Source organism: Papio anubis, chromosome 1, assembly GCF_008728515.1.
Source record: "Papio anubis isolate 15944 chromosome 1, Panubis1.0, whole genome shotgun sequence".
NCBI classification, from domain to species: domain Eukaryota; kingdom Metazoa; phylum Chordata; class Mammalia; order Primates; family Cercopithecidae; genus Papio; species Papio anubis.
In genome coordinates, this window is record NC_044976.1 from 185,507,204 (window position 1) to 185,517,740 (window position 10,537).

The window sequence follows — 10,537 nt, forward strand, 5'->3', positions numbered from 1 at the left end:
TACTGAATGGGCAAAAGCTGAAAACATTCCCCTTAAAAACTGGCACAAGGCAAGAATGCCCTCTCTCACCACTCCTATTCAACATAGTATTGGAAGTTCTGGCCAGGGCAACAAGGCAGAAGAAGGAAATAAAGGGTATTCAAATAGGAAGTCAAATTATGTTGTTAGGATGACATAATCCTATATCTAGAAAACCCCATTTTCTCAGTCCAAAAGCATCTTAAGCTGATAAGCAACTTCAGCCAAGTCTCAGGATATAAAATCAACATGCAAATATTGCTAACATTCCTATACACCAAAAACAGGCAAGCAGAGAACAAAATCATGAATGAACTCCCATTCACAACTCCTACAAGAAGAATAAAATACCTAGGAATATAGCTAACAAGGGAAGTGAAGGACATCTTCAAGGAGAACTACAAACCACTGCTCAGAGAAACCAGAGAGGACACAGAGAAACATTCCATGCTCATGGATAGGAAGAATCAATATCATGAAAATGGCCATAATGCCCAAAGCAATTTATAGATTCAATGCTATTCCCATTTAACTAGCATTGACATTCTTCACAGATTTTTTTTAAAAAACTATTTTAAAATTCATAGGAAACCAAAAAAGAGCCCGAATAGCCAAATCAATCCTAAGCAAAAAGAATAAAGCTGGAGGCATCACACTACCCAACTTCAAACTATCCTACAAGGCTACCGTAGATAAATCAGCATGGTACTGGTACGAGAACAGACACATAGACCAATGGAACAGAATAGAGAACTCAGAAATAAGACTGTACATCGACAGCCATCTGATCTTCAACAAAACTGACAAAAACAAGCAAAGGGGAAAGGATTCCCTATTTAATAAATGGTGCTGGGAAAACTGGTTAGCCATATGCAGAAAATCAAAGCTGGAACCCTTCCTTACACCATATATAAAAATTAACTCAAGATGGATTAAAGACTTAAATGTAAAACTCAAAACTATAAAAACCCTAGAAGAAAATCTAGGCAATATCATTCAGGATATAGGCATGGGCAATGGTTTCATGACAAAGATACCAAAAGCAATTACAACAAAAGCAAAATTGACAAATGAGATCTAATTAAACTAAAGAGCATCAGCACAGCAAAAGAAATAAAGAGAAGAGACAACCTACAGAATGAGGGAAAATTTTTGCAATCTATCCATCTGACAAAGGACCAATATCTAGAATCTACAGGGAACTTGAACAAATGTACAAGAAAAAAAAATAAACAACCCCATTAAAAAGTGGGCAAAGGACATAAACAGACACTTCCCAAAAGAAGACATACATAGCAGCCAGCAAACATATGAAAAAAGTCTCAGTATCACTGGTTACTAGAGAAATGCAAATCAAAACCACACGAGATACCATCTCACACCAATCAGAATGGCTATTACTAAAAAGTCAAAAAAGAACAGATGTGGAGAAAAAGGAACACTTTTACACTGTTGGTGGGAGTATAAATTAGTTCAATCATTGTAGAAAGCAGTGTGGAGATTTCTCAAAGAGCTAAAAACAGAACTGCCATTTGACCCAGCAATCCCATTACTGGGTATATACCCAAAGAAATATAAATCATTATATTATAAAGAGGCATGCATGTATGCATATGTTTACTGTTGCCCTATTTACAATGGCAAAGTCATGGAATCAACCTAAATGCCCATCAATGATACACTGGATAAGAAAAATAAGTTACATATAAACCATGGAATACTGTGCGACCATATAAAGGAACAAGGTCATGTCCCTTGCAGGGAAAGCTGGAACCCATTATTCTCAGCAAATGAACACAGGAACAGAAAACCAAACACGACATGTTCTCACTTATAAGTGGGAGCTGATCAGTGAGAACACATTAACACATGGTGGGGAACAACACACACCGGGCACCTGTCAGGGGTTGGGGGAAGGGAGAGCAGCAGGAAAAATCGTTAATTGACACTGGGCTTAATACCTGAGTGATGGGATGATCTGTACAGTAAGCTAGCATGACATATGTTTACCTATGTAACAAACCTGCACATCCTGAACTTGTACCCTTAAACTTAAAATAAAAGTTGAAAAAAAACCCAGCAAAAACAAAATAGCTGTGATGAGGAAACTCAAAGAAATTCAAGATAACACAGAGAAAGAATTCAGAATTCTATCAGATAAATTTAACAAAGAAATTGAAGTAATTAAAAAGAATCAAGCAGAAATTCTGGAGCTAAAAAATGCAGTTGGCATACTGAATAATGAATGCATCAGAGTCATTTAAAAGCAGAATGGATCAAGCAAAAGAAAGAATTGGTGAGCTTGAAGACAGGCTATTTGAAAATACACAGTCAGAGGATACAAAAAAAGAAAACAATAAGTATGTCTACAGGATCTAGGAAATAACCTCTAACGGGCAAATCTTAGAATTATTGGACTTAAAGAGGATGTAGAGAAAGAAATCGAGATAGAAAGTTTATTCAAAAAGATAATAACAGATAATTTCCCAAGCCTAGAGAAAGGTATAAATATCCAAGCACAAGAAGGTTATAGAACACCCAAGCAGATTTAACCCAAAGAAGACTACCTCAAGACAATAATCAAACTCCCAAAGGTCAAAGATAAAGAAAGGGTCCTAAAAACAGCAAGAGAAAAGGAACAAATAATATACAACGGAGCTCCAATATGTCTGGCAGTAGATTCAGTGGAAACCTTACAAGCCAGGAGAGAGTAACATGACATATTTAAAGTGCTGAAGGAAAATAACTTTCACCCTAGAATAGTATATCTGGAAAAATTATCCTTCAAGTATGAAGGAGAAATAAAGACCTTGAGGCAGAAAAATGAGTATGCTTCCAGCTCTTGTCCATTCAGTATGATATTGGCTGTGGGTTTGTTGTATATGGCTCTTACTATTTTGAAGTATATCCCTTCAATACCTAGTTTATTGAGAGTTTTAAACATGAAGCAATGTTGAATTTTATCAAAGGCCTTTTCTGCATCTACTGAGATAATCTTGTGGATTTTTTTCTTTAATTCTGTTTGTGATGAATCACACTTATTGATTTGCATGTTGTTGAACCAACCTTACATCTCAGGAATGAAGCCACCTGGATCATGGTGGATAAGCTTTTTGATAACACAGCTATTTTTAATTCTCTGTCTGAAAGGTCACTTTCCCAGACAAACAAAAGCTGAAGGATTATATTCCAGGTTTATTCTACAATAAATGGTAAAGGGGGTATTTCCATCGGAAATAAAAGAACATTAATGCACAATAAATAATCACCTGAAGGTACAAAACTCACCAATAATAGTAAATACACAGAAAAACACTGAATATTACAACATCGTAACCATAGTGTGTAAACTACTCTTATCCTAAATAGAAAGACCAGATGATGAACCAATCAAAAATAATAAATACAACAATTTTTCAACACATACTCAGTATAATAAGTATCAATAGAAACAATAAAAGTTGAAAAACAGTCAGACAAAGATAAGTCATAGAGTTTTTAGTAGTTTTCTTTTTGGTTGCTTTTTTGTTTATGCAAATAGCATTAAGGTGTTATCAGGCCAAAATAATGGGTTATAAGATAGTATTTGCAAATCTTATGGTAACCTCAAACCAGAAAACATGTAACGGATACACAAAATATAAAAAGCATGAAGCTAAACTACATCACCAGAGAAAATCATACTCACTAGAGAAAGACAGAAAAGAAAGAATGAAGGAAGAGAAGACCAGAAAACAAATAACCAAATAGCAGAAGTGAGTCCTTACTTATCAATAATAAGATTGAATGTAAGTGGGCTAAACTATCCAGTGAAAAGACAGAGACTGGCTAAATGGATGAATAAAACAAGACTAGTTGATCCGTTGCCTACAAGACACACACTTCATGTATAATGACACACATAGACTGAAAAAAAAGGATGGAAAAGATATTTTATGCCAATGGAAATCAAAAAAGTAGAAGTCACTATACTTTTATCAGACAAAATAGATGTCAAGAAAAAAACTATAAGAAGAGACAAAGAAGGTCACTACATAATGATAAAGGCATCAATTCAGCAAGAGGATATAACAATTTTAAATGTATATGCACCTAACACTGGAGCACTCAGACATACAAAGGAAATATTATTAGAGCTAAAAAGAGAGATAGACCCAATGCAATAATAGCTGGAGACTTCAATACCCCACTTTCAGCATTGGACAGAACCTACATACAGAAATTTAACAGAGACATTAGACTTAATCTGCACTATAGACTAAATGGACTTAAGAGATATTTACCGGATGTTTCATCAAAGAACTGCAGAATACACATTCTTTTCCTCAGCACATGGATCATTCTCAAGGATAGACCATATATTAGATCACAAAACAAGTCTAAAAACATTTAAAAAGCTAAAATGATATCAAGCATTCTCTCTGACCAAAATGGAATTAAACTAGAAATTAATAAGAAGGAATTTTGATAACTATACAAATACATAGAAATTAAACAATATGATCCTGAATGACCAATTGGTCAATGAAGAAATTGAGAAAGAAATTGAAAAAGTTATTGAAACAAATGATAATTGAAACATAACATACCAAAACCTGAGGAATTTCTGGGAAACTGTGAAACATGCCACTGAATTACCTTACCAAAAGCAAAAGCAGTACTAAGAGGAAAGTTTATAGCTATAAGTGCCTACATCAAAAAAGAGAAAAAACTTCAAATGAACAATTTAATGATGCACCAAAAATAATTAGAAAAGCAAGAGCAAAAAAAAAAAAACCCAAAATTAGTAAAAGAAAAGAAATTATAAAGATCAGAGCAGAAATATACGAAATTGAAATGAAAAAAAAATACAAAACATCAATGAAACAAAAAAAATTTTAAGTTAAAATTGACAAACCTTTAGCCAGACTAAGAAACAAAGAGAGAAGATCCAATGAAACAAAATCAGAAATGAAAGGGGGAACATTACAACTGATTCTGCAGAAATTCAAAGAATCATTAGTGGCTACTATGAGCAACTATTAATATATGACAATAAATTGGAAAATCTAGAAGAAATGGACAAACTCCTAGATATACACAACCTACCAAGATTGAACCAGGACAAAATCCAAAACCTGAACAGACCAATAACAAGTAACAAGATCGAAACCATAATAAAAAGTCACCCACTAAAGGAAAGCCCAGAACCTGATGGCTTCATTACTGAATTCTACCAAATATTTAAAGAATTAATGCCATTATTACTCAAACTATTCCAAAAAATAAAGGAAGAAGGAATATTTCCAAACTGATTTGACAAGGCCAGTGTTACCCTGATACCAAAACCAGATAAGGACAAGTCAAAAAGAAAATTACAGGCCAATACCTCTGATAAATATTGATGAAAAAATCCTCAACAAAATACTAGCAAACCAAATTCAGCACTACATTAGGAAGATCATTCATCATGACCCAGTGGGATTTATCCCTGGGATGCAAGGATGGTTCAACATATGCAAATCAATGTGATATATCATATCAAAAAAATAAAAGATAGAAGCCATATGATATTTCAATTGATGCTGAAAAAGCATTTGATAAAATTCAGTATCTTTTCATGATTTAAAAAACCCTAAAAAACTGAAGATAAAAGGAACATACCTCAACATAATAAACAGACTTACAGCTTGTGTCATACTGAATGCGGAAAAACTGAAAGCCTTTCCTCTAAGACCTGAAACACAGCAAGGATGCCCACTGTCACCACTCTTATTCTACATAATACTGGAAGTGTTAGCTAGAGCAGACAAGAGAAAGATATAAAGGCCATCCAAGTTGGAAAGAAAGAAGTCAAGTTGTTTTCAGATGATATAATCTCATATTTGAAAAAGCATGAAGATTCCACCAAAAAACTATTAGAACAAACTGATAAACAGATTCAGTAAAGTTGCAGGATACAAAACCAAAATTCAAAAATCAATACCATTTCCATATCCCAACAGTGAACAACGTGGAAAAAGAAGTAATCCCATTTACAATAGCCACACATAAAATTAAATACCTAGAAATTAACTTAACCAAACAAGTGAAAGATCTCTGCAATGAAAACTATAAAACACTGATGAAAGAAATTGAAGAGGACATCAAACAATGAAAAAATATTTCATGTTTATGGATTGGAAGAATCAATATTAAAATGCCTATACTACCCAAAACAATCTATTGATTCAATGTAATCTCTATCAAAATACTGACATTCTTCATAGAAATAGAAAAAAATCCTAAAATTTATATGGAACCAATAAGGACTCAGAATAGCCAAAGCTATTGTAACCAAGAAAGAATAAAACTGGAGGAATCATATTACCTAACTTCAAAGTATACTACAGAGCTATAGTAAGCAAAACTGCGTGGTACTGGCATAAAAAACAGATGCATAGACCAATGGATCAGAACAGAGAACCTAGAAACAAATCCACACACCTACAGATAACTCATTTTTCACAAAGTTGCCAAGGACATACACTGGGGAAAAGACAGCCTCTTCAATAAGAGGTGCTGAGAAAACCAGACATTCAGATGCAGAAGAATAAAACTAGATGCCTATTTATCACCACATACAAAAATAAAAATCAAAATGAATTAAAGACTTAAATCTAAGACCTCAAACTATGAAACTACTACAAAAAAAACTGGGGAAAATCTCCAAGACATTGATTTGGGCAAAGATTTATTGAGCAATACCCCATAAGCAAAGGGAACCAAAGCAAAAAATGGACAAATTGGATCATGTCAAATTTAAAAGCTTTTGTGTAATAAAGCATACAATCAACAAAGTAAAGAAACAACCCACAAAATGGGATAAAATATTTACAAACTACCCATCTGAAAAGGGAAAAATCACTCAAATACATAAGGAGCTCAAACAACTTTATAGGAAAAAGTCTAATAATCCAATCAAAAATGGGCAAAAGATTTGGATAGACATTTCTCAAAAGAAGATGTACAAATGGCAAACAGGCATACAAAAAGGTCTTCAACATCACTCATCATCGGAGAAATGCAAATAAAAACTACAATGAGATGTCATCTCATCCAGTTATAAGTCTTTTATCCAAAAGACAGGCAATGCTGATAATGATGTGGTGAAAAGGGAACCCCTGTACACTGCTGGTGGGAATGTAAATTACTACAACCACTATGGAGAACAGTTTAGAGGTTCCTCAAAAAACTGAAAATTGAGCTACTATATGATCAGCAATCCCACTGCTGGGTATATACCCAAAAGAAAGAAAATTAGTATATTGAAGAGATATCTGCACTCCTATATTTGTTGCAGCACTGTTTACAACAGTTAAGATTTGGATGCAACCTAAGTGTCCATCAACAGGTGAATGGATAAAAAAAAATGTAGTACATATACACAATGAAGTACTATTCGACCATAAAAAAGAATGAGATCCAGTCATTTGCAACAACATGGATGGAACTGGAGATCATTATGTTAAGTGAAATAAGCCAGACACAGAAAGACAAACATCGCATGTTCTCACTTATCTGCTGGATCTAAAATGCAAAACAATTGAATTCATGACATAGAGAGTAGAATGATTTCCTCAGCCTTCTGGGCTCAAGTGATTCTCCTGCCTTCTCAGCATCCCCTACCCCCACCTCAACCCCAGCCTCCAGTAGCTGACACTACAGGCACGCACCACCATGCCTGGCTAATTTTTCTTTTTTATAGAGATGGATTTTTGCAGGGTTGCCCAGGCTAGTCTCAAACTCTTGAGCTCAAGCAATCCACCTGCCTGCTTCACCCTCCCAAAGTGCTAGGGTTACCAGTATGAGCCACTGCGCCCCCTACCCATTCTCACCACTTCTATTTAACATTGTACTGGAAGTTCTGGCCACTACAATTAGACAAGATAAAGAAATAAAACGTATTCAAATTTAAGAGGAAAAATTAAAATGTATGTATTCACAGACAATTATAGTGAAATGTGAACTTTTCTAAATACCAAGTTTATATGCACTATAAAAAGAGATTTGTTTAAATACTACATGGTAACAGGCTATTTACGTAACAAACAGAAAATGGAAGAATAAATCATAATATTAAAAATGAATTACCTGTAGGTAAAGAATATTGTGGAGGAGTAGGATATTCAGTGTTTCTCTGAATAGGTCTTTATATAGATTTAACTTTAGAACCACATACGTGGTTGTAAAAAATTAAATTTAAGAAATAATCTTCAAAAAAGTTAAAATAAAATTTAGAAACCTACATGTGTATCCACCTAGTCATGTAACCACATACAGAGGAAGACGAAAGGAACTTCAAAAATAGAATCCAAATTACAGTGTTTGTAGAAGGCCTGGTGTTATTACTCTGATACTGTTGTGTGTATATTGTGGCCCACAGCAAATAAGTAGCTATGTGATATTCTATCATTCCTGTTGCAAACTGAGCATGCTCAGTGATACTTAGAGAACTGGACTTCCTACAGTCACAAAACTTGGAAGATCCAATTATTGTCATTTATTTGTTACAGAATCAAAAAGATTGGCAAGTCTGGAAAACCTGAAAATATTAAGTTACATTTGACTTCTAGGTAAATGTGAGTTTACTATCTTTCGGAGTTTTATGGAAGTAGAATACTAATAGAAACAAGAGATAATCATTTGAAATGTTAGTTGAAGTTAAGTTCCATTTCTCTCGGCTATACAAAGCATATTTGACAACAAGAGACTACCTCAAGTTAAAAATAGTGTGGTAAAGAGAAAGAAATCACAAACCCTGTGTTCAAGCCCTGGATCAGTTAAGGCTGACTTTGAACTGAGGGTTGTGAACTGGATAATCTCCACAGTCTCTTGCAGTGTTCAAACTCTGTCGTGGTCCCAGTAAGCATAAAAAATGCCAACGACAGCCTACTCTTTGAGTTCAGTAGTTTCATTAGTAACTAGGCTGACTCATCAGTGAATGTCCAATCTCATTTGAGAGGTGTATAATGTATATATTTTTTAAAACAATGATATCCCAAGCCTCCACAACCAGACCACAGCAGACATTGGCACCAATATGTTTATCTGGAAGAAAAGTAACAGAAACTATATCATTAGAGAGGATAACTACAATAAAAATCTCAGGATTGGAAAGCCTGAACAATACCAATTTACCACAAGAGGCCACAAATTGAAGGCCACATTTGCCAGACATGGAATTCCTGAAAGGATTATCTCTGACAATAAGCCATAGTTGTCCTCAAAGGAATTTCCACATTTTGCCAAAAGATGGAATTTTGAATACTGCACAGTTAGTCCACATTACCACAGAGCCAGGCACTTTGCACTGGGACAGTGGTGAAAAACTAAAGAAATAAAACTCCAAAACACATTGGACCAAGCTGAGACTAATGATAAAGGCCCCTGCCTCAGACTATTTGGAGCAAGGAATGCATTGTGGGCAACTTCCAATTACCTTCCCCAGTTACTATTGAGTCAGCATCTCCCCTCAGAACTATTGTCTATGCATGGAATGTGAGGGCCTACGCTGGTGAGTCTACTCCTCACACAAATATTGTAAAAGTGAATAAAACCAGATACAATAAACAACTCACACCACCAGACCCCGGCCTAACCCCTCAGCCTGTAAGAAATCCTCCCCCTTGGAAGTTAGGGTTAATGCCAAATACCGAAATAGGAGGTATTCTTGCTGGTGTTTATGTTTAAGATGACACCATAGTCCCACAGGGAACATGCTAGAAAAAAATCAATAATTTGTCTAGGCACGGGGGCTCATGCCCATAATCCCAGCACTTTGGGAGGACAAAGCAGGAGGATTGCCTGAACTCAGGAGTCTGAGACTAGCCTGGGCAACATGCAAAATCCCATCTCTACAAAAAATACAAAAATTAGCCAGGCATGGTGGCACACGCCTGTAGTCCCAGCTACCTGTGGGGATGAGGTGAAAGGATGGCTGGGGCCCAGGGTGTCTTGACAATGAGCAACAGTGAGCTGAGATCATGCCACTGCACTCCAGCCTGGATGACAAAGCAAGACCCTGTCGAAAAAGAAGGAAAAAATCAATAATTTATTCAGCAAGTAAGATTGCAGCATCAAATATGAGCCCAGCCTAGACCTGTGCTGACAAAGTGCAATCCCATCTCAGTCAAGGCCATCTCATGGCATGTAAAATAAATCTCTTAAGCTCTCTTAAGGAAGATAAAACGAGAATTTATTGCATAGATTACAGAAACATAACATGGAAGTCTAGCAAACAGTGCAGTTGGTTCTCAGGAGGGCTGTAATTATGAACTTGAAAGGTGACAGGAGCCAAGGCAGATTCTAGTCCTTATCTCTGCATTTCTGTGTACATCTTGTTTCTTCTCCCTGCCTGCACGTAGCATGAGACAGTTGCCTGTGGTAGGCAGCCTCCAAAATGACCCCCAGTGATCCCCACATCCTAATAATCCCCTATCCTTGTGGAATTGGGGATGAGATGGACCCTGTAATTCACTTCTAATCTAGAATACAGCAA